This window comes from Lolium perenne, chromosome 7 (assembly GCF_019359855.2).
Source record: "Lolium perenne isolate Kyuss_39 chromosome 7, Kyuss_2.0, whole genome shotgun sequence".
Taxonomy (NCBI): Eukaryota; Viridiplantae; Streptophyta; class Magnoliopsida; order Poales; family Poaceae; genus Lolium; species Lolium perenne.
In genome coordinates, this window is record NC_067250.2 from 177,907,506 (window position 1) to 177,930,104 (window position 22,599).

The 22,599-nt window shown below is 49.2% G+C and overlaps 1 long non-coding RNA gene and 2 pseudogenes across 1 annotated transcript; 1 reads left to right on the plus strand and 2 right to left on the minus strand.

Moving 5' to 3' along the window:
- Positions 1-209: 209 nt before the first annotated feature.
- Positions 210-3,161, minus strand: LOC127312553 (uncharacterized). Its single transcript, XR_007858413.2, has 2 exons — positions 965-3,161; positions 210-459 (listed from the first exon to the last, which is right to left on the minus strand). It is a non-coding gene; the product is annotated as an uncharacterized lncRNA (long non-coding RNA).
- Positions 3,162-5,504: 2,343 nt separating this feature from the next.
- Positions 5,505-11,733, plus strand: LOC127314800 (disease resistance protein RGA5-like; annotated as a pseudogene).
- Positions 11,734-13,406: 1,673 nt separating this feature from the next.
- On the minus strand, positions 13,407-13,965 carry LOC127315708 (uncharacterized; annotated as a pseudogene).
- Between the last annotated feature and the right edge of the window lie 8,634 nt (positions 13,966-22,599).

The following is a 22,599-nucleotide window of genomic DNA, read 5'->3' on the forward strand; positions in this document are numbered from 1 at the left end:
TAAACAATATCTTGATACACATTTTAGGATACAAAAGGTACTCCGTGGAGTTCTCTTAAGTAGTCATTTTCCACAAAGAATATATACATGAAATTGATGAAACCTATGAAATAGTATCTAGATACATGGGATAAAGATATAAACGGTACTTCAGGGAGCTTTCTTGAGTTGTCATATTTCACAAAAAGAGACATGACATTGGTGAAAGATACGAAACATTGTCTTGATAAAATGGTTAAAGATAGAAAAGGTACTCTAAGGAGCTGTCTTGAGTTGTCATTTACTCATTTTCCACATAAAAAAAGAGGCGTTAAACATATAAACAGAAAACTGTACCAGCATCTTCAATGGCCTTACTGTGTGCTCGGTCGGAGAGGCGCAGGACCGACCTTGCTTACCGCATGCGCATCCCCTGGCTCCTCCTTATCTGCAGGTAGAACATGCCGAGAAGAAACATTTCTGCAGGTACAACATGCAGAAGAAATTCAATAGTAAGATTCATGTATTCTTCGATAGTTCAAATAAGATAGGACATCCTTATCCAAGTAGGTTCGTCAGTAAATAATTAACTTACTTTTACTCTCAAGTCTAGATCAATCAAAATCCGAAGCCAATGATGTTTCGCTTCAGATTAAAGATTGCAACACTTGAAGGAATTTGTATACCAGAGCTAAGCAAGCGCTGAACTATAAAGTTGATATTAATCATGTATAATCCAACAACAAACCAGGCAAAATCTCGGGGATACATGTGTTTTTTTGTTCAAGATGTATGCTTGGAAAGCTAAAATGCGAACATTCAGAAATTTAATCCATATCTGCAAATCTTTGAAGTGGCAACACACTGCAAGCATTATCTAGGCCAGATAAATTCCACATCTGGTGGAGATAAATTGAAACATTGGATGATGGGAGTGGAAAAGCGAGATGCAAAGAGGCACGAGGAAAGGATAAAGGTGGAATACCTTTATTGCAAAGACGGCGACATGTGAGAGAATTGGCGGGATCTGGAGCTCAACCCCTAGATAGGGAGGCGATGCCTGCATAGGCTCAGACCTCAGATCCGGTGATACGACAACTCGATCTCTTCCCTGACAGCAAATCATCTCTCATCTGCCGCCTTTGACACGCTCTTCTGGCCAGCAATTCCCCCGAGTCGGCAATGCAAGGAAGCAAAAGATTCCCACGAGGGTCCATCATTGTCAGTTTCCTTATTTCAATATTAGTCTAACAGAAAATATGAGACTAAGTACTTCGTGCTTTCAAGACACATATTAACCGCGTGATTAAAAAAATGTGAACCATACATGATCTTCTCGCAAAAAGAACATACACGAACTACATTAACCAAGAAGGCCCTTGCCTTTAATGGCCCTATACTCAAAGCATGGTTTTTTATATAGCACACAAAATGCTCAAAACACTCAAAATGCAGTTAACAAAGTCATTCCACATCGAAGAAACAACTGTGCAATTTTTCTACAACCATTTAGGACCATGGAAACTAAATACTTAGGATTGAGGACCGATATCAGATACTCTTCTCAGTGTGAACAATTGTTAAGTACAGTTTTTCTCATATGTTATCGATTCCAATTATGTGAAGCTAATACTTATAGAGATCTGAAGCAGGAACCTTGGTTTGTAGGCCACACAGATTCTTTATATCCCACGTCAGTTGATGCCTTGCAGCTCGTCATACACAATGTCACCATGGTGAGAAGAAAACATATGCCCGGACAGTATGCCTCAGTGGAGAGTGCTGCGGAGGCAACCCTCAGGTTATGTGCGCACATAAGCATGTAGAAGTTGTCAATGTTAATTACTACTTGAATATCCTGGTGAAAAGGAAGCTTGCAGCATCACACATCTATGAGACTACATCAAGTCAGAAGTGGCAGAAACAACTACAAAGAATATGAAAGCATTGTGGCAGGCCTATGGAGATTTACATCAGCGACATATTCACGATCCAGAAGTTCATATGCAAAACTAAAAATATGACCAATCAGATATGAGGTTGAACTGGTAATTCGTATCACCTTCTTGGTGATTGTTGAGTTGTTCCAATGCTGGCTTACTTGACAGATACCTACATGGCTACACACACAAATTGGCTCATATGCAATGAAACTGAATGAACCATAATAAATGAGCTTATGCAAGTACCATCACAACATATGTATGTTCTCTTTGTTATATATGGCATAATTCCGCTCAAATAAGTTTCTTTTTCAGTTTCTAGGAGGTGTGCAGGATATATTAACCTAGGTATGTAAAGTATGCTGAATAAGTTGAGTTAAACTTGATTTTAGCAATGTTATATACTGCAAGATTAGTTACTCTAAACCTTTTGCAGATGCATCACACAAGGGTGCACAAAGGCCACCGGCTAGCAGGAAACAGAGTTACTGACTAGTAGCCACGCAACCAGAAGTCATGTGTAGAGCAAGAATCATAAATGAATTCTCCACATCAGCTAGAAAACAGGGCAAGGCATTTCATCGAACAAATTTTGCTTAGCTTGGATTTTAATCCTCCAATTTGGTCAACCTTGAGTTTAATGTCATCAAAATCAACACATACAAATCTGATCATACAAATGAGATAAAAAAAAGAGTAACCCAGGGGTCACGAGAGAGAGAAGAGAGGAAATCACAATATGATTGCAGGTTGTCGTGGGTGGGTACACGTCCTGTCATCAAGCAGAATAAGGAGCCGCCACACAACAAGATCACTGACGTAGAAGGTGTCCCCTCCTTGCCCTTGTCCCGCAGGCCCTGGACTGGTTGCTTATCGCTCATCGCCAGAGCAGGTCCTCCTCGTACTGGATGCGCTCGAGATCGCCATAGCACTCCTCTCTATGATGGTACCGCTCGAAGACGCTGGAGCAGATCAATGGTGCCACTTGAGACTGCCTAGAGGGGATGGGGGCAATGGCGGATCTGGGAACAGTGGAGAGAGAGGGATTCCACTGGATCTTTTTTTATGGGGGCAGACGAACACGATGGGGGCGGAGCAAGGGGAGCGGCGGGGGAACGATAGGCGGTGAGGCAAGCGAACGGGAAGAAGAGACAGGACGGAACCGCCAACCAGAGGCGCTCGATTCCACCGACAACTCACCTGCAGTGGGCCCCATGAGAGCGACCCGCCGATCGCTCGTAAGGGCTGGGAACCCTGGGAGCTTAGAGCTCTTCTAAGATGGGTAAGATCAGGTGGCCCATAGATGGTGGTTATGCCCATAACCTAATCAGACGAGCAAGTTGCTAACTGAATCTGATGAAGGGCCGGCCAGGACGGAGCACGCCGCCTTGGTCAAGACGGAGCCTTGGAAGACAAGACACCAACTATGCGAGTTAGTCTAGAACTCTAATACCAACACCGGCATGAACTCTCCCGTGTGACTATATAAGCCAACTTATGAGAGCCTTTAGAACAACAAACACACAATAAACAATCTCATAATTGTAATATCTCACATGTTGCCATTATAGGGATTTATAGCATGAAGTAGGATATCACCATTGTCGTGAGATCTGAACCTAGGTAACTCGTGTCTCCCTATCTCAGTGGCTCTCTATCTCCTTCACCCCCAATTCTCTCCTCGTCTTAAGCTACCTCTCATGACGTACTCGTTGATAAAACCACTACAGTGAGGATGGCGACACGTCTTCGTTTTGTGCCAGTGTGTCTCTAGGTGTCGCTAGGTGGTTTATTGGTCTATTTGTAATCTTTATTACTTTTAGGGTTCTTTATAAGGCTATAAATTGTTTTATTATTATTATTATCAATAGATCGGTGGGTTTTTTTCGAAAAAACTACTCCATCGTTCCCTTAAATAAGACATTCTTTTTCTGGTTTCTCACCGCAAAATAAGATGCATACGCAGATTAGTGATTGCTGTTCCAAAACTGCCCCTTCACACATTTTTCTTTTCAAGCCTACACGTTTTTTTGTATTGAGCTCAAAGAAGAAAGGGTCGAAAGACCACATTACAGCAGGATCCACCAGCACCGATGCCACACCGATGCCACAAACGGCAAAGGAGCACACTAATGAACATCTGTAGCTCATCTACCTCTACAGCTGGACACCCACATCCTCCAAGTATGGACGATCACATTCAGCCCTCCACACGATTGATTAGGGCATCTCCAACGGCCGAAAAGGCGAAAATGCGTCAGGAATTGGCTCCAGCGAGACGATGCATAGTGACCGGGTCGTTCATAGCGACGCAAACTTCGCCCAAATATGCATCTCGGATGCGTCTCTGCGGACGCTACGCTGATGCGTAAAGTGTCCGCTTGCGTTTGGTGGATGTTTCGTCGGGTCTACCTGGCAGTGACCCATGCTCGATGCGTCTTTTCAGTCGCGTCAGTACTGGCACCGAGGCATCGCTTCGGTTGGGCGATGCCCAGCGTGGCGCGCGGCCGTCGCCTACCTATGTGCACGAAGTAATGGCGATGCCACGCGTACCGCAGCCATCGACTGCCTCCAGCCTATATAAACAGGGGCGCGCGCATCTCATCTCCTCCCACACTAAACCCTAGCTGCCGCACAACCTCCACCGTAGCGCCGCTGCCGCTCAACCTCCACCTTTGCCACCATGAGCAGCGCCGGTCGCGGCCAGGCTGTAGCGCCTCCACCTCCACCTCCCCCGGGCTTAAGCTCCGACGAGGAGTTCGACAACGACGACGACGAACCGATGACCTCCTCGACCCGGTCAGGGACGCCAAGTTCCTGGCTGACGCGGAAAGGAAGCAGAGGAGGAGCGGGCGGCCCACGCGGCGTTCAACGCCGAGATGGAATGCCGCAGAGGACGACGACTCCTACATCTCATGGTCTTCGGATGACCCTGGTGCAACCTACCTGGAGGAGAAGGCGGCGGAGCAGAGGGCGTTAGTCGACTCCTTTGAGACGCTCAAAAAGGCCGAGAACGCCGCGAACGAGACGCGGCGGCGGTGCCTGCTAAGGACACGGCGGCGCATCGAGCCCTAACGGCCGCATGGCAGGCGGCAGAGGATGGGACCGGACCGTCAGGCAGCAAGTAGTCTAGGCTTCTACAACTGTAGTTTGTATAGTTTTTACTATATTATGCTTTTTAAATATTATGCGCACCCTTGCTCCTTCAAAAGTATCGAGATGAGAGACGTAATACTTTGCACGTAGGCATCTTCTGAATATGGGTGTATAAATTACTGCGAATCCTACGAGGACATCACGTGAAAATGCATCGAGATGGGAGACGTAAAACATTACTTTGCATGTACCGTGCTCGCATTTAAACAAGTTCAAGATCGCAGAGGAGAAAGAAACCATATATAACTAAGGAAAACCACTGACACACTGGACCCTTAATGCAACGCTATGGACCATAAGTCAGCCGTATGCTAAGGTGATAAGTACCAACCCGATTTAAACTGGTATAAACTAGGTTGCTAAAGTTAAAAAACATTGCGTAGACTGTCTTGGCGCTGCCAGTTTAATTACAACCGTCCGTAGATCTCAAAAAGGATGCTCTCAACTGCCATTTTACAAACGGAGCAGAGTGCTGAGTTGATGCAATCTCACAACTGTGCTACCGCGTGCTGCTGAGTACGATTCAGGTTTCCTCGGCGAGCAGCAGCCAGATTTTGTGGCCACGACCACAGCGTCAAAGGTACTGTCTTACTCTTCTCCTCTCAGTAGTCAGCCTCTTGCTTTCGATGAATGCAGTGCAGCACAACTCTCTTTCTTTTTCTTTTTGTGTGGTGGTTTTGATGCGATTTTTACTGTGCAGAGTTAGATCTGTTGCTTCAGCTTTTGCTCCGTATTGAACGAAAAAGAGGTAATGAATACTTGTGCGGTTACTTCCATGAACAAATCATGTGCCTATTTTGCTCATCCTTTCCTCTGAAAACGGCTATGCTTGCATTACAGAATCTGAACACCGGATACTGCGTCGACGGTCAACCGTGCCTAGAGAGAGCAAGCACAAGGGAGAGGGCCAGCTAGCTATATGGAGGTCGCGGCCAGGGCGATGAGCCCCGTCATCTGCAAGCTCGGTGAGCTGCTCGTGGGCGAATACAATCTGGAGAAACGAGTGCAAGGCCGTGTGAAATCCCTCCACACCGAGCTGGAGCTTATGCACGCCGTCCTCCGGAAGGTCGGCAAGGTGCCGCCGGACCAGCTCGACGAGCATGTCCAGATCTGGGCTGCCAAGGTGAGAGACCTCTCTTACGACATGGAAGACACCGTGGACGACTTCATGGTGCGAGTGGACGGCCCCAGCGACAAGCCAGCGAACATGAAGAATCGAGTCAAGAAGTTCCTCAAGAAGACTACCAAGATGTTTACCAATGGCAAAGCACTTCATCAGATCTCTGACGCCATCGAGGAAGCTCAGATCCTCGCCAAGGAGCTGTCAGAGCTGCGTCAGAGGTATGAGCTTGACATGGGAATCACCAGCATTGGTGCTACTATTGATCCTCGCATGGTAGCTCTGTACAAGGATGTTGCAGAGCTTGTAGGCATTGACCGCACAAGAGATGAGCTGATCCAGAAGTTGATTGGTGATGACAAAGCATCCAAAAAGCAGTTGAAGACAGTGTCTATTGTTGGCTTTGGAGGGTTGGGCAAAACAACCCTCACAAAATCAATTTATGACAAGATCAAAGCCCAGTTTGACTGTGTGGCTTTTGTCCCCGTGGGTCAGAATCCCAATCTGAAGAAAATCTTCAAAGATATACTCTATGACCTTGATAAAAGAATATTCAACAATATTCATAATACCGAAAAGGATGAAAGGATTCTCATTCATGAACTCCGTGAATTTCTTGCAGACAAAAGGTATGCATCATCCCCCTGCGTGCCCTCTATTTTCCTTAAAGGAGCATCAGATGGCTAGCTTATACTCAATATCTTTTTCTTTATTTGTATTTCTGATGTAGTCTTGTATATAGTTAATTGATCATTTTTTAAAGTAATAATTGTGCACCTGTTTTATGTTTGTCCTCCAAATTTCAGAGTTCACACCTATGCTCTACTATAGTAGATTTCTTTTAACCACAACAGCCTTTCTACTGCATATATTTTTATTGATTTTTTGGGGTTAAGTTTGCAGCCTGTACAAGAACATATATAGTTGTATCATTCGATTTGTTAACTAGTGTTCTCATTTTCTTTTGGCATAGGTACCTCATCATAATCGATGATATATGGGAAGAGGACACATGGAAATATATAAAGTGCGCTTTCTCAAGAAACAGACTCAGTAGCCGGATAATCACAACAACACGCAAAGTCAGTGTCGCTGAAGCATGTCTCTCTTCTGCTGATGACATAATTCATAAAATGAAACCTCTGTCTGCTGAAGACTCACAGATACTGTTCTACAGAAGAATATTTCGATATGAGAACAACTGTCCAGATGCCAGATGAACTACAGGAAGTATCAAAAGATATATTGAAGAAATGTGGTGGTGTACCATTAGCCATAATTACTATCGCTAGTCTTTTGGTTAGTAATCAACAAGTAAAGCAGAAGGATGAGTGGTTCAATTTGCTCAGCTCTATTGGCCGTGGACTTACTGAAGGTGCTACGGTGGATGACATGAAGAAGATATTGTTGTTTAGCTATTATGAGTTGCCTTGTCATATGAAGACTTGTTTTCTGTATCTTAGCATATTTCCAGAAGATTTTGAGATTAAAAAAGAGTGGCTGATATGGAGGTGGATAGCTGAAGGTTTTATCCCGCGTGGAAAAAAAGGAAGTACTATGTTTGAGGTTGGAGAAACATACTTTAGTGAGCTCGTGAATAGAAGCTTGATCATGCCTGGAAAATTAGATCAAGAGGGAGAGGTGATATCTTGCCGTATACATGATATGGTTGTTGATCTCATATATTCATTGTCAAGTGAAGAAAACTTTGTCACTGTATTATTGGATAATACTCGGCGGTACACACCTAATCTGCATAGCAAAGTTCGAAGATTATCGCTGCAAAATAGCACGGTGAAAATCGATGAACATCAGTTTGATATGTCAAAAGTCAGGTTGTTTGCTATTTTTCATCCTGCTACTGCTTATTGGCTGGGACCTCTTTCAAGCTTCCGATATTTACGTATAATGGAACTAGGACGTAGTTATTTTTTCAACAATGGAATGAGCAATACCCATGGTTTTAGTGTCGAGCATATTAGAAATTTACTTCACCTAAGGCAACTAGTGATTTGCGGCTCAGATGTTAAGGAACTCCCACAGAACATAGGCAAGTTACGGTTTTTGCAATCGCTGGACATACGTGACTCTGGTATAAAAGAGTTACCCGCAAGTTTTATTCAGCTACAGCATTTGATACGCCTATTTCTCAGTAAAAAAACAGTACTGCCAAAAGGATTTGGAAACTTGACATCCCTTGAAGTGCTGGAAGGGGCAGGGTCATTCTCATCTATTGACACTGTTAAAGAGTTGTCCAACCTGACAGAGTTAAGGGTGCTCCATCTTGTCTGTTATGAAATGGAAAAAATCACAACTCTGATGGAGTCTCTTGGCAGCTTGCGCAAACTGCAATCTGTGCAGATTGATGGAAGTAGCGGGGTGGTGAAACTCATGGGTGCACGCTGGGTGCCCCCTCCATGCCTCTGCAGTTTTCTGGCTGATGATGACTTCTTGACACTGCCGAAGTGGATTAATTTAACATCACTTCCCCACCTCTCCTCTCTGTCCATAGGAGTGACAAATTTGCACAAGGATGACATCAACGCTATTGGGATGCTTCCTGCTCTTCGCTTCCTCATCCTGTACGCCGACACTGAAGACAGGTGGAATATTCCTTTACCGGTCGTGAGGGCCGGTGCATTCCCATCTGCCATAGAGTGCGAGTTTCGTGGGTTTATGACGTGGCCTTGTCTGTTTGCACCTGGAAGTATGCCACGGCTTAAGCGTCTTTTCATGGAGATGCCTCATCATGTGAACTACCAAAGTGGTGAGGTTGATATGAGCATGGCGCACCTCCCTTCTCTTGAGGAAGTCATGGTTGAGTTTCGTGGTGGCGGAAGTATCGACGCTCGTCGTGCACTGATGCGTGCAGGGGAGGCCCACCCCAACCGTCCCACCATTACGGTAAAGACTACTCATTAATAAATGTTTGACACTTCTCCCTCACTGATGGTGTGTTTGATTCATCTCTTCCTTATCATTTCAGATAAGGCCTGCGTACAGATGAATTTAATCGACGCGCGGACTAGACCGTCCCCGTTGTCACGAGCCATGTCCCCATGCCCCGACCCCAAACATACCGCTCCAAAGCGCTACCCTGTCACTCTCGACCATGTCGCCGTCGCCGCCGCTCCCCTTCTCCTCCTCCTCGACGCCTACTCCCCACACATCACCTCTGCTCCCAGTCCGCGTTCCCTTATCCTCCTCGCCGCCTTTTCCTGCTGCATCTCAATCTCCACGCCTCGGCCAGATCCTGAAAAATATTGATTTTTTTGATCCTTTTTCACGGATCCGGTGGAGGCGATTCAAAATCTGATGGCAGAGATCCGAGACCCGGTGGAGGCGCGTTGGCGGGTTGGAGGAGACGTCGCCGCACGTCCCGGAGGTGAGCGTGACTCCTGACCCCCGTCAAGATTCCGGCACCGGTGCTGCCCACGATGAACACGTGAGTTCCGTCGTCCCACTCTAATCTTACTGCTGTAATCTTTCCCCTCTCCCGATGCAGAAATCCGTGATTACTTTACTGATGCGCGTTGATTGGTGCGATTAGCAGACGGGTATTGGGATTATTGTACTCTAATTGGTGCTATTACCAGACGGGCCGAGCCATCTGCATTCATTTTTTGCCCATGTATTAAAACCTGAAGGATAACTAGCCTTGTCATCATGATGCCCATTGTATTATGAAAATAATTGAAGCTTAATGTTTACTCCAAGGCTGGGGTAGGAAATAAAGATGGTATCTAGATGCATTGCCTAGGTTACTAGTTTAATTAAGAGATAGTCTAAGACACGGAGTATGTTTATTGTTTATGTGCAGGAATTTGGAAACTTTTTTTTGTTGAAGAAAGCACAATTGCTGAGAACGAAAATGTTGAATGGAGTCGTGAGATGGATACCAGCAATATTTTCCTTGAGACGCTGGATTTCTTCCTTGACAGATATCAGGGCATCCTCTGAATATATGGGGCTGCACTCAAGAAGTTAGACCTTCAGTTTACATTCTATACCACAGAGGATCACTGCCAGTTAGTCCATCGTTGTCCAAGTCTTGAAGTTCTGGAGGTATATTTTGACAGATTATACTACTACGTACTACAGATACTACTCCATTGCTAATAAACTTTCAGTCTAGTGCTGTAATTAGTGAACTTTGACCAACGTTGACATTTGAGAGCTTTATTCTACATTATGTGACAAATTTATATTGCTAATAAACAGCCCTCATGTTGACTGAGTGATACTCAAATATGCAAAGACATGTGCATCATTTTCTGTTTTATTAGTTTCTGGTTTCAAAGACTTGTGCTTACAAAGGAATTTATAGATGCAAGGAATACTGCGTTGATGGCTACTACGCGGTGCTGCACATCAACATGCTATTACACAAGCTCATGCCCAACGGTAGCCTCGACGGCATCATCGTCTCGTCTATCTGTTGCTCACACTCTGCTCTCGTTTACTTGACAAACCCCTATCTGTTGCTGACGATGCAGCAAACTCAATCAAAACCTAAATAGCAGAAGACTGATTGGTTAGGCATGATACCATGCCCTGAAAGTAAACTTTGCGGCCTAAATTAATTGAATCGAATGATAGTTGTACGCAGTGACCATTAATAAATGTTCCTGGAATGCTAATTATAGCAGTGAAACAAGGACGTAGGATAGATTAATTAGAAACACATCCATTGCCCCAGCCGTGCTAACATACTGTGTTTGTAGAACCTTGATGCTCGACTAGCAGCGATATGAATTATAGATGCAATGTTGTGTTTTGATTACTGTAATGATCTCTCTAAATGTATATGAGCTGATTTGTTTCAGAGACTGACATTGGCTTTGGTTTTCCAGTATGACGTTGAGGGCGGACCAGAACGAGCTGTGGGCGGAGTAAGCGTGCTCCCGCGGCTGGAACGGTCGGTCCCTGAAACAAAATGTTGCAGAACACGTGCGACATACTCGCTAACAAGGAAGTGATCGCCGTCAACCAAGGTGATCCTGAAACTCTGTCCGTTTCGCTCTGCATTGTTGACTTTCAGCTCTGTTTGTCGACGGCTAAACTCAGGTGTTGCCGCAGATCGTATCAGCGTTCAGGGGAATAAAGTGAGGATGCAGGGGAGCCAAGAGGTAAAATGGGCTGAACTCATTCATACTGATGCTGGAGCTGCCGGAGGTTGGAGACGATGGACTAGGAGTCTAGGAGCAGGTAGCGGGGAAGCCGGCATGGTGGCAACTTCGGCACCTTGGCGGCGGGAAGCGGCAGATCGCGGAAAGCTGGCGCTCGATCCCTGGCGAGCTGGGGCAGGCGAGCGGCGGATCGCTAGCGCTGGATCGCTGGAGTTGAGGCAGGCAGGTGGATCGATCAATCGGACAAGTGTTGGGATCGATCGCCATGCTGTACCTGTTAGTATGACCATGATCGATCCCGTTTTCTCTGTTTTGTGAGACTCAGCAAATAACCGGCCTGGTAGCGTGATTCTGTCTTCGGTGATTGATGTAGGACACGTACGCGTTTCCTTTTTTTTTTTTGAAACGAACCAACTTTTATTCGTATGAAATAGAGTACAGAGTTCAACCAAGAACACACAAAGAGAGAAAACAAAGAACAACAAAGCTTGCACTCTCCATCTTCAACCTCAAGATCGCCACCGAGGACGACCACCGCTGGAGCAGCAGAACCCCTAGCCCTGAGGCGTTGACGAGCCGCAGCGACCACCAACTCCGAGGAGCTGGATCTGGAGACGAATATCGAGCATCGCCGGGGGCACACCCCGAGCTCACGCTGCACCTGATCTGGGACCAACGCCACAGATCAACCACCTTCTTACCACGAACCTGCAAAGCCGCCGTCTTGTATCCCCTCCTCCGGTCTTGGACACAGCGCCAGATCCGCCGCCAGCACAGATCCGACGAGAGAACGAAGAACACGAGCACCACGCCGGGCCTCGGTCCTCTGCAAGACGAGCACGACGACGACGAGCCCCGAAGAGCTCCGCCACCGGAGAAGGCCGCGTCGACCGCAAAACACCCACCGCCAGCCCCACCTCCTCCTTGGCGCCGCCGGCGAGATCTCCTTCCTACCCGACCATATGTACATGCCGAAACCGGGGATCCCCACACTCCCGCCGCCGGAGAGGCCGGCGGAGGAGGGGAATCCCGCGGCTCACCGGCGAGCACGCGGTGGATCGGCCGGAGTCGCCCAAAAAACGCCTCTCTCTCTGCTACAGTGACGGGAGAGGATAAGGCCGGAGTCGCTCTTTTCTTGGCAGACTGTTTTATACCCGTTTCCTTTAATCAATCAAGACTCGTCCAACAATTAAACCGCATTTAGTTTGCACGATATACATAATTCGGATTTAATTGAAACCCATCTCATGTGGTGGAAGACCCCTGGCCTCAGCTTTTTGCGTGGAAAGCGGTGCGGCGTGGAACCAGTACTGGACGGACGATCGGCAGCAGCGCCGCCATGGACTGGCCTCCGACGACTCTTGCTCCTTTGTTTGCAAGAACTAGAGACCATTGAGCATCTCCTTCTTCAATGCCCTTTTTACCAGGTCATTTTGTTTGAGGTCGATCAATATCATGACATTGTTGTGCCGTCCTTTCTTGGCCCTTCATAGACGGACTCTCTCATCGACTGGTGGCCACGCGTCATTACCACTTGGCCGGTAAATCAGGCACCTCAAATCTGCTCCCTCTCCTTCTTGGTTCTGCGGTCAATCTAGATCAAGAGGAATAATCGGATCTTCTAGAACAAGTCAAAAGAAAAAGGAAAATAGTGCGTTTTGTGTGGGCAGTCAGCCTTGTCTTCTAGGCCTTGTTAGGTGATTTTCTGTTTGTTGTGGATAAATAAAAAGGCATGCTTTCTCTGATTTTTTCTTTTATTCTTTGCGATCCTAAGAGCATCACTAGTAGACACCCTAAACGCTCAAATTTTCAAAACATTTTAAGGGTTGAGAATTTTTTGGCACTTTTGAGGGGTGAAAAACAGGAGCAAAGACTAGAACTCTCAAACCCTCAAACTTTTAAGGATTCGAGGGTTCTAGTCTTTGCCGCAACACTCAAACTGTTGTTTGACATATCACAGTTACCACTAGAAAAACACATTCAACCATGACATATCACAATTATCAAAATTATCGAATATCCCCTAGTACTGCATATCACAATTATCGAATATCCCCTAGTACTGCATATAGTATGTGCCTATTGTATTCTGAATTCGCAAATCAAAGAGCAGATTGTAGTAGGAAAGCACAATAAACTAATAATTTTCTTCACGTCCTTTGCAGTTACACAAAACATGTCCGGGGTGTTGAAGAACTCCATAACCGCCTCGAAGGGCAGGTCCGAGGTGGGCGGGGAGAAGAGCGTGACGGCCTTGGCCACCGTGAGCTTCTTCCGCTGCGGGCAGCGCGGGGAGAGGAGCCTCGACGCGGGCACATATAGGGAAGGAAGGGCCCGGCCTCGGGAGCTAGAGGGGGAGAGGGGGACAGCGAGGGCGGGGCCGGGCGGGATGCGGCCCTCCGGCCGTGGCGGAGCCTAACGTCGCGGATGCGAGCGAGGGCGCCGGGCGGAGGAAGCGGAGGTGGTCGGCCGCCGACGCGGTGGACGGGGATTGGAGCTGGGTGGCTGACGGGAGGGGGAATTGAGGCGGAGCGGGCAGCGGTATTTTAAGCGGGGGAGGCGGTGGGGCCGGTGAGGGAGGTAAGGAGCCAGCGATGGAGGAGGCAGGCGGGAGGGCGGAGGTCGCGGTCGGCTCCATGGCGCGGAGCGGCCGGCGGCGGTGGGCTTGGAGACGGCGGGCGGGGCTGAAAATTCCCTCCCGCGCGCGTGTAGAGGAATAGAGGTTGAAGGGATTGGGCCTCTCCAACCCTCACATGTACAGGTTGGGAGGAGGAGTAAGGGTTCGGCCGTTAAAAATATTTGAGGGTTCGAGGTTTAAGGTGTTCTAGTCTACGTCTTTTTTCGGTCGCAATTTTTTTTTAAAAAAAGATTATTTTTGAGGATTTGAGGGTTTAGGAGCACTACTAGTGATGCTCTAACACTCCATCTGAGAAGACAATAGCCATCATGAATGAGAAAGTCAGGTTGAAGTCAGAATGCCCGTGCTTCGCTACGGGGAAAACAACTATTGACAAACGTAAGTAAAAGGACATTTTTCTCTGGAGCATTGTTGCTTGTAGCATGTAGCTCGTCTATCAATTTTGTGCAAACTACATATTAACGCTTTAGAAAGCCTTAAGCTTGAAACATCCGAGAGGGAAAAATGAGAGAAAGCGAGACATGATGTTAGAAATTCAAACTTGGGCCTGAGAAAAATTCAGAAACCCTGTAAAATTGATATGGTGATGCTAATGTACAATGGGTGACAACGCTCCCCGAAACTCGTAAGGAACCCGTGGTCATTGAGATTTTTCAAAGCATCAATTTTAGAATGGAGTTTGATATTAATACATATCATTGTTAACGATATAACATTAAACAGAAGGTTCTAACTTGGTCGGAAAATAAGCTCAGCTTAATCTTTAGCATTTTGAAACAGATAAATGAGTTAGTGTCTAGTCTGTGATCCCAAAAGGTGTTTTTAATTCATTTAATATTGAGAAAATTATAATCAGAAATAAATTGACCACATAACCATTCTAGAACTTCTCAAAAAATAAAAATATTAACAAATACCATCAATCAACAGAAAGATTCCATGTACATCAATTGCTTTAAGTTTATCAGGACATCTTCAACGGGCGAGGCATTTTGGATGCTTAAAATATGGCCGCGCGCCTCTATTTGTGTCAGACTGCGGACACGAGAATGATCGTTTTTAATCGCGCGTTCGTTTGCGTCTGGGTGTGCTCCCAGCGGGGCGACCCATCTTGTTTTTTCAATATTTTTTCATAGCTCAAATGCAAAATAAATGTACATACCGAAAACAAGAAGGAAGAACAAGTACCTAGACTATTTGTCGCCCATGGGGGCGGTTGACGACCCGGCACGGTTGTTGCCTCCCTCCCTCCTCCTCAGCTTCTCTGTCGCCCGCTGCTCCATCCGCCGTGCGGCCGAGAGAGCTCGGTGGGCCACCGGGTCCTCTAGCAGCCGTTGCTGCAGCACCTCGTTGGGGGCATCCTCGTCCTTCTTGAGTGTCTCAAAGGACTAGACCACAGCCCTCTGCTCCGCTGGCTTTTCCTCCGGGCCAGGCCCGTCATAGTCCCACTCGAAGTCGGAGTCGTCGGAGGCGTCCTCTGCGGCCGTCGCCTCCCTGCAGCGTTCCTACTCCGCGTCGAACGCCGCATGGCCCGCCCTCTCCTCTTCTGCTTCTTGCTCAGCGCCAACTATGAACTTCGCTTCCATGGCCACGTCGATGACGTTGTCTGCGCTATCCTCGTTCACCTTGTCGGGGCTGTCGGTCGGGGGAGGTAGAGTTGGAGGTGGAGGCGTAGTAGCCTGGCCACGTCTGGTGCTGCTCATGGCAAAGGTGGAGGACAGACGCGAGGCAGCGCTACGGTTGAGGTTGTGCGACGGCTAGGGTTTGTGTGGGAGGAGATGAGATGAGGCAGCCGAGCACGCGCCCCTCTTTATATACGCCGGAGGTAGTCGAGGGCACGGGAACGCGTGACATCGCCATTAACTTCTTTGGCAGAGGTGGGCGGCGGACGCTCGGCAGGCGAGGCATCACCATTAACGTGGCGCAGACTGCCGAAGCGACGCCTCGTCGCTAGTATTGACGCCGTTGAGAAGACACATTGAGCCAAGGTCGCTGACAGGCAGGCCCGACGAAACATCAGCCCAGCCGCGAGCGGTCGCGCAGCATCCGCGGAGACGCATCCGAGACGCATATTTGAACCAGATTTGCATCGCCGCGGACGGTTTGGTCACTTTGCGTCGCTCCGCTGGAGCAGGAACCTGACGCATTTTTCGGCCCAGCTAACGCAAACGGTGGCTGGTTAGAGATGCGCTTAGTCTAGTCTAGGATCTGTGTAGGGTTAATGTTGCCTAGTGGAGTAGTTTACACTCGCGAGGGCAAACGAGTTTTCTTTTCTGCATCAAATTTATTGGACCGCTGAAGTCTGCATTATGAAAAAACAATTTATGTTCATCTCTAGATGCAGAGCTGGAGCTGTTGCCCTTTTATTAAAAAAATTATCACGCATGCTGCATTTACCGACTAAGTAATTCTAGAATCAACATGTGAAGAACACAAATTTCATACATATTTAATAAAGTTGTATGAAATAGTTCAAGTAAACTGATAAATCAAGAAAAAAAAGCAGTTAACAGAACTTGAATTTCTTTCTTTTTGTTCACAGAAAGATTTTTTTTTTTAGAGTAACCACATATTTCATTAATCGAACACCAAGTTGCATGAAGCAACACATGTGGAAACTAAAAGACAAACCGGGATAAAATGATTATCCTGAATTTGCAGATAAAATCCTAAAAGATCGAGAAATACAAAACGATCCCTGGGGTTTGCTGCAACCACCACTAGCAAGCGGCCGCCGTCCAATTCCAACGCCGCCGAGACGAACGCAAGAAGAAACACCGAGCCTCCACGGTTACAAGATCCAAAAAAGCACCATCGCCAACGAGGCTTTGTAAGTCGATGAACAGGCCTGCTGCAAGCAGCGAGGCACATGTCGGTGTGGCACGTCGACCGGAGTACGTCCCCATGCTATCTTGGACCAAGATACGCCGCCTCCCATCGACGAAGTCGGAGAAGAACGGCATAACCACCACCTCCGAACCAACATCTTCGCTCCAAAGAACCACCTCGCCCCGGCCCAACGCTGTTACTATAGATCAGACAACAAAAAGATTAGTACACAGTACTAATGTCTATGTCTCTTAAGCTATATAAGGATTAAGAGAACTAAAAACAATTTTCATAACATATGCAGAAACTCCCATCGACGGCACCAGGTATACACCACATGAAGAACTGTACCTACATTCAGAAACGCGTGTTATCTTTTTTTTTTTTTTATAGATTGTTTAATTTGAACCCAAATCATAGTATAAGAACGCGTTTGGCTGCTAAGAGCATCTCTAGTGACGTTCCCAAACCGTCCCCTAAAGAAATTTGAGGCAGGCCGAACAAAAAAAAAACGTTTCCAACCGCGTTCCCAAAACCGGTTTTTTATCCGGCGTGGCCCGATGCGGTATCCGGCGCTCCGAGACCGTCCCCGTTCCACAGGGGACGCTCCGGGCACGCCGGACATAACGAAAAGCGAGATGAGACGTGGCGGGACCGACACATCAGCGGCTCGGAGGCCTAAAATCTCGACGCCTACCTTTGGTCAAGCAACGTTAATGGCGTCCCAGTTTTCCCAGGCGCAGGGACGCGTCTTTTCGTGCATGGACACGTGGCCGTCCGCGCCGACATTAATGCGTCCAACGACCCGTTGCCGCTTCACCTGTCGCCGCTAGCTGTACATTAAGAGGTCATGCGGTTCATCCCAATCTCTCGCCTCTCCCAAATCTTCTCCCCGCCGCTCGCAGATCTTCTTCTCGTCGGTCCAACCAATATCGTCGTCCTCCCGCAAGATCGACGCAGCGAACGGCTTCGGCCGCGGCAGCCACACCGTGAAGGAGGCGTGGGCGCTGTACCAAGCGGGATATCCCGTCCCGCCGGACATGCGCCTGCCAAGCAGTGGCGGCTGGAGGATGGCCGTGAACGGCATTGGCGTCCAGCCGCCGCCATCGTCGGGCACGGAGCGCTGGAGGGACACCATCAGGGCCCGGCGGTCTGCACTCGACGCCGAGGAGCGGGCCGATCCGACCTGGGCGGCCACTGGAAACGACTCCTGGTGGATTAGTACGACATGGAGATGCACAACACCACCAGCCTTGTCGGCGGACCGAACAGCTGGAACAGGGACGAGTGCGTCCTGTTATGGGGCATTCCGGGGCGCACCCTGCAGAACGTCATCAACGGCATCCACAACGGCCCTCCAAGGCTGGAGGCGCTGTCCTCACCACCACTGTCTCCCGCAGCGCAATGGCAGCCGAGGAGAACGTACTCGTCCTCCTCCAACTCTTCCTCCTCAGGACCGGCCCGATCGACGCCGTCCTCGTCGTACCGCTCCACGCCCTACATCGTCCCCAAGTGCGTGGTGAAGGAGGAGCCGACGACGCCCGTCAATCCGAGGCGCGGCGGCAGCGACAGCAGCAAAGGTGCGGCGGCAGCGGCAGCAGCAAAGGCGCGGCGGCGCCCTCCTCATCCCGAAGCCGGAGGTGAAGAAGGAGCAGGACGACGAGGAAGCGGCGAAGGCGACGCTGCTGGAGGAGTACGAGCGGCAGCAACGGCTCATCGCTAGCAGCGACGACCCCGAGGACTGCCTAGGGTTGCGAGCGGCGTGCTTGGCGTCGCGCAAGGACACCTAGAGGGGCGACCTCGACACGGCGATCGCCATATCCATTCGCGACACCGGAAAGCCGCTCGTGGACCTCACCGACAACGGCGAGGCAGGACCAAGCGGCCTGGTGAAGGACGAGCCCGTCGACGAGCCCAACGAGCGCGTCAAGCAGGAGGTCGTCACCGACGACAGCGAGGCAGGACCAAGTGTCCTGGTGAAGGACGAGCCCGTCGACGAGCCCGACGAGCGCGTCAAGCAAGAGGTCGTCACCGACGACATGTACAACTTCCACCAGTACTATGACGTCTTCGGCCGCCGCAAGTACTTCTAGATTAGGTTTAGTTTAAATTTAGTCGAATCTCGTTCGAATCTATGTAATAAATAGCAAGTTTAGATGAATTTAATCGAATCTCGCTCAAGTTTTAAATTTCCGAAATTTTATTTAGGGGGGACGCGACTGGGGAGCGACGGCCCCAAACGTTCGACTAGCGCCGTTTGGGGAACTGTTTAGGGGACGCGACTGGAGATGCTCTAACATGTTTTTTTTTTTCAGTTTTGGCTCGCTATAGAGAGTGTGAGTGGAAAAGCGATTTAGGCCACACCGTTTGTTGACCACGCATTAAGTTTTGATGTATTCCCCGCATGTTGTTTGTTTGTGTGCATATGTGGTTTCACCGAGTGCAAATGAAAAATAGTGGTGCTTGTGTATAGATCGACAATCAAAGACGATGCCCACGACTGCCATCTTACAACTGGATAAGTGCTACCGTGAGCTGCTGAGAACCCCTCGCGTCGCTCTCGATCCAACCAGCAAAAATAAGACCATCTTTAGGCGACCCTTTCGTTTCCGTCTCGGCTATGATGACCGAGGTTTCCTCCACGAGTAGCGGCCAGATCTCGTGAGCATGCACACAGCCTCAAAGGTACTGTATTAGAGCATGTCTAATGGAACCCCTAAATCTGTATACAACCGTTATTTTACAGATTTTAGGGTCCAAATACCATTTAGTGGAACCCCTAAACCCCTAAATCTGTAAAAAAAATTAGAGGTCGAGGCCCCAACCCGTGCTCCGACCTGTACAGGTAAGAGCATGTCTAGTAGAGCCCCTAAACCCTCAAACCTCTATAGCAGTTTTACAGGTTGGAAATAGCCATTTTTTGCACTTTTACAGGTTGAAAAACAGGGGTAAAGAGTAGAACCCCTAAACCCCTAAAGAATGCAGTTTGAGGGTTCTAGTCTTTGGCTCAACCCCAACCTCTAAAACTGTCATATGCCATATCACAGTTTTCATCACATATCATCATTTCACATATCACAAATATCATCACATTTCACATAAAACAATAATCATTCTAGTTATTATTACAACACCAAATAGTACATTTGAGCACATAAAACAATAATCATTCAAATTGTTACAACAATGTTGGACCATACAACAATAATTGTTCGAATCAAATAGAACAAAGGTAAATCATGCGCCACGGCGCTGCCCATCCAACTGCCGCTGGTGCTCGACTAGATCATCACGGAGACGACCATGAGTGGCTGCATCTTCAATCTCACGATGTGCTTGAAGAAAAGCTTCTACACGAGAAGGGTTTCTTTCCGGTTGCACACGTGTGCCAACATTGTCATAGAAACAAGGCAAGTTTAACCCCCTCTCATCTTCTAGGATCATGTTGTGTAGAATCACACAACACTTCATGATGTCCACCAAGGTTTTCTTGTCCCAAAACTGAGCCGGACCCCGAACTATGGCAAACCTTGCTTGCAAGACACCAAAAGCTCTCTCTATATCCTTGCGGGCTGCCTCTTGTGCCCTTGTGAAATGAGCCTCTTTTCTGGACAAGGGCACCCCATTTTTCTCCTTGATGGACTTCACAAGAGTTGCCCATTCGGGATAAATGCCATCGGTGAGATAGTATCCCATTGAGTAGTCATTGCCATTGACTGTGTAGTTGCAAGTTGGAGCATCTCCAGAAATTAATCTTTTAAACAAAGGAGATCTATTGAGCACATTTATATCATTGAGTGTTCCCGGCAACCCAAAGAATGCATGCCAAATCCATGTGTCCTCCGATGCCACGGCCTCAAGCACAATGGTAGCATCACGGCTTTTACCGCAATACATTCCATGCCATGCCTTTGGGCAATTTTTCCATGTCCAATGCATGCAATCAAGGCTACCTAGCATCCCCGGCCATCCCTTTTTTCATTGGTTTCCATCAATCTTTTTGTATCTTCCTCGTTTGGTGCTCGAAGGTATGTCTCACCATACAACCGGATAACTAACTTAGCAAATCTACGGACGGATTCCGTGGTTGTATCTTGCCCAATGCGAAGATACTCGTCCGTGTAGTCCGCAGTACACCATAGGCCGACCCGCATTGCCGCCGATATCTTTTGGTATGCACTAAACCCCATGATACCAGCGGCGGATCTACGACGCTTGAAATATGTGGAGGCCGCCTCACAGTCGGTGACAATCTTCACAAATAGACTACGGCGCATTCGGTACCTTCTGCGGAAGAGGCGAGGAGGGTATGTAGGTACCTCGGCGAAGTAGTCTTCCATCAAATGCTCGTGTCCGAGAGCGCGGTTCCGGTAGATGGTGGTTCGCCCCATCGTCGACCCTCTCCTCTGATCCATTAGCTTCGCGCGGTCTTCAAACGATTGCACCTCGACGAGGAGGCTCATCATCTCGACATCATTGTCTTGCAACAACTCATCAATGTCGGAATCGTCGGATGTCGACCAATCCGACGAATCCGACATCGAGTCCGTGACAACGTCGTTGTTCATCTCCATCTGCAAAAAAATCAACCGTCAATTAGTGCTACAAAATGAAACAAAAGAAATGAAACAAAAGAAAAAAAAAAGAACATACCTTGACCGGGGCGACGGTGGCTAGGAGCCGATGCGGAGGAGGCCGGGGCGCGGGCAAGGCAAAGTGAGGAGGCCGGGACGCGGCGGCAAAGTGAGGAGGCCGGACGCGGCGGCGGCAGCGGAGGAGGCCGGGACGCGGCGGCGGCGGGAGGCGGCAGGAGGGCCGAGCGGGAGGAGGTCGGGGCGGGAGGAGGCGCGCGCGGCGAGGGCGGGCGCGGCGGGGCAGCGGAGGAGGGCCGAGCGGAGGAGGCCGGACGCGCGGCGGAGGCGGGCGGAGGAGGCGGGGCGCGGCGGAGGCGGGGCGCGGCGGGGCTGGAGGGCGGCGGCGGGATCGTGGGGGAGGAAGAGGGAGGAAGAGGGAACGAGCTGAATGTTCCCTCCCGCGCGCGTCCGAGACGACTATAGGTCGGGGACGGGTTGGATTGCCCAACCCTCGTTTCTACGAGCCAAGAAGGGATTCCCGAGTCCGAGCACAGGAAATTTTCTGGCTTTTACAGTTTTAGGGGCTCTAGTCTTTGCGATTTTTTCGTCAAAAACTGTAAAAAACGGTTATTTTTACAGATTTAGGGGTTTAGGGGCTCTAGTAGACATGCTCTAAGGGTTGGAGGGGCCAACCCCTACCACAACCTGTACACGTTCCGCGCGAGCGCGCGAAAATTTTCCCCATCTCCCACCTCCTCCTCCGGGCCGCGCCCTCCCCACCCGCGCCGCCGCCACCCGCCACCCGCGCCTCCCTCGCCGCCGGCGCGCCGTCGCGGCCTCCTCGAGCTCCCCGCCCCCACCCCCGCGGCCACCCTCGACCTCCTCCGCCCCACCTCCGCTGCCATGGAGCCCGCCCCGCGTCGGGTGCGGCCTCTCCGTGGCGTCCGGCGGCTCCTCGCCGCCACGTCAAGCGCGCCCGCCTCCGCGCTGCCCCCTCCTCCGCCCGCTCCACCTCGAGCTCCCCCGCCTCGCCGCGGCCATCCCGAGCTCGGCGCGGTGGCGGCCACGGTGGCGGCCACCCACGTCGGCGTGAAGCGGAAGCGCGCGGGGCAGCACCTCGTCGCTCCCACCCCCGCCGTCGTCGCGCCGTCACCCGCGCCGTCACCCGCGCCCGTCGCCGCACTGCCCGGCCCCGTCGCGGCGCCCCGTGGTCGCTCTAAGAAGCCGGGCG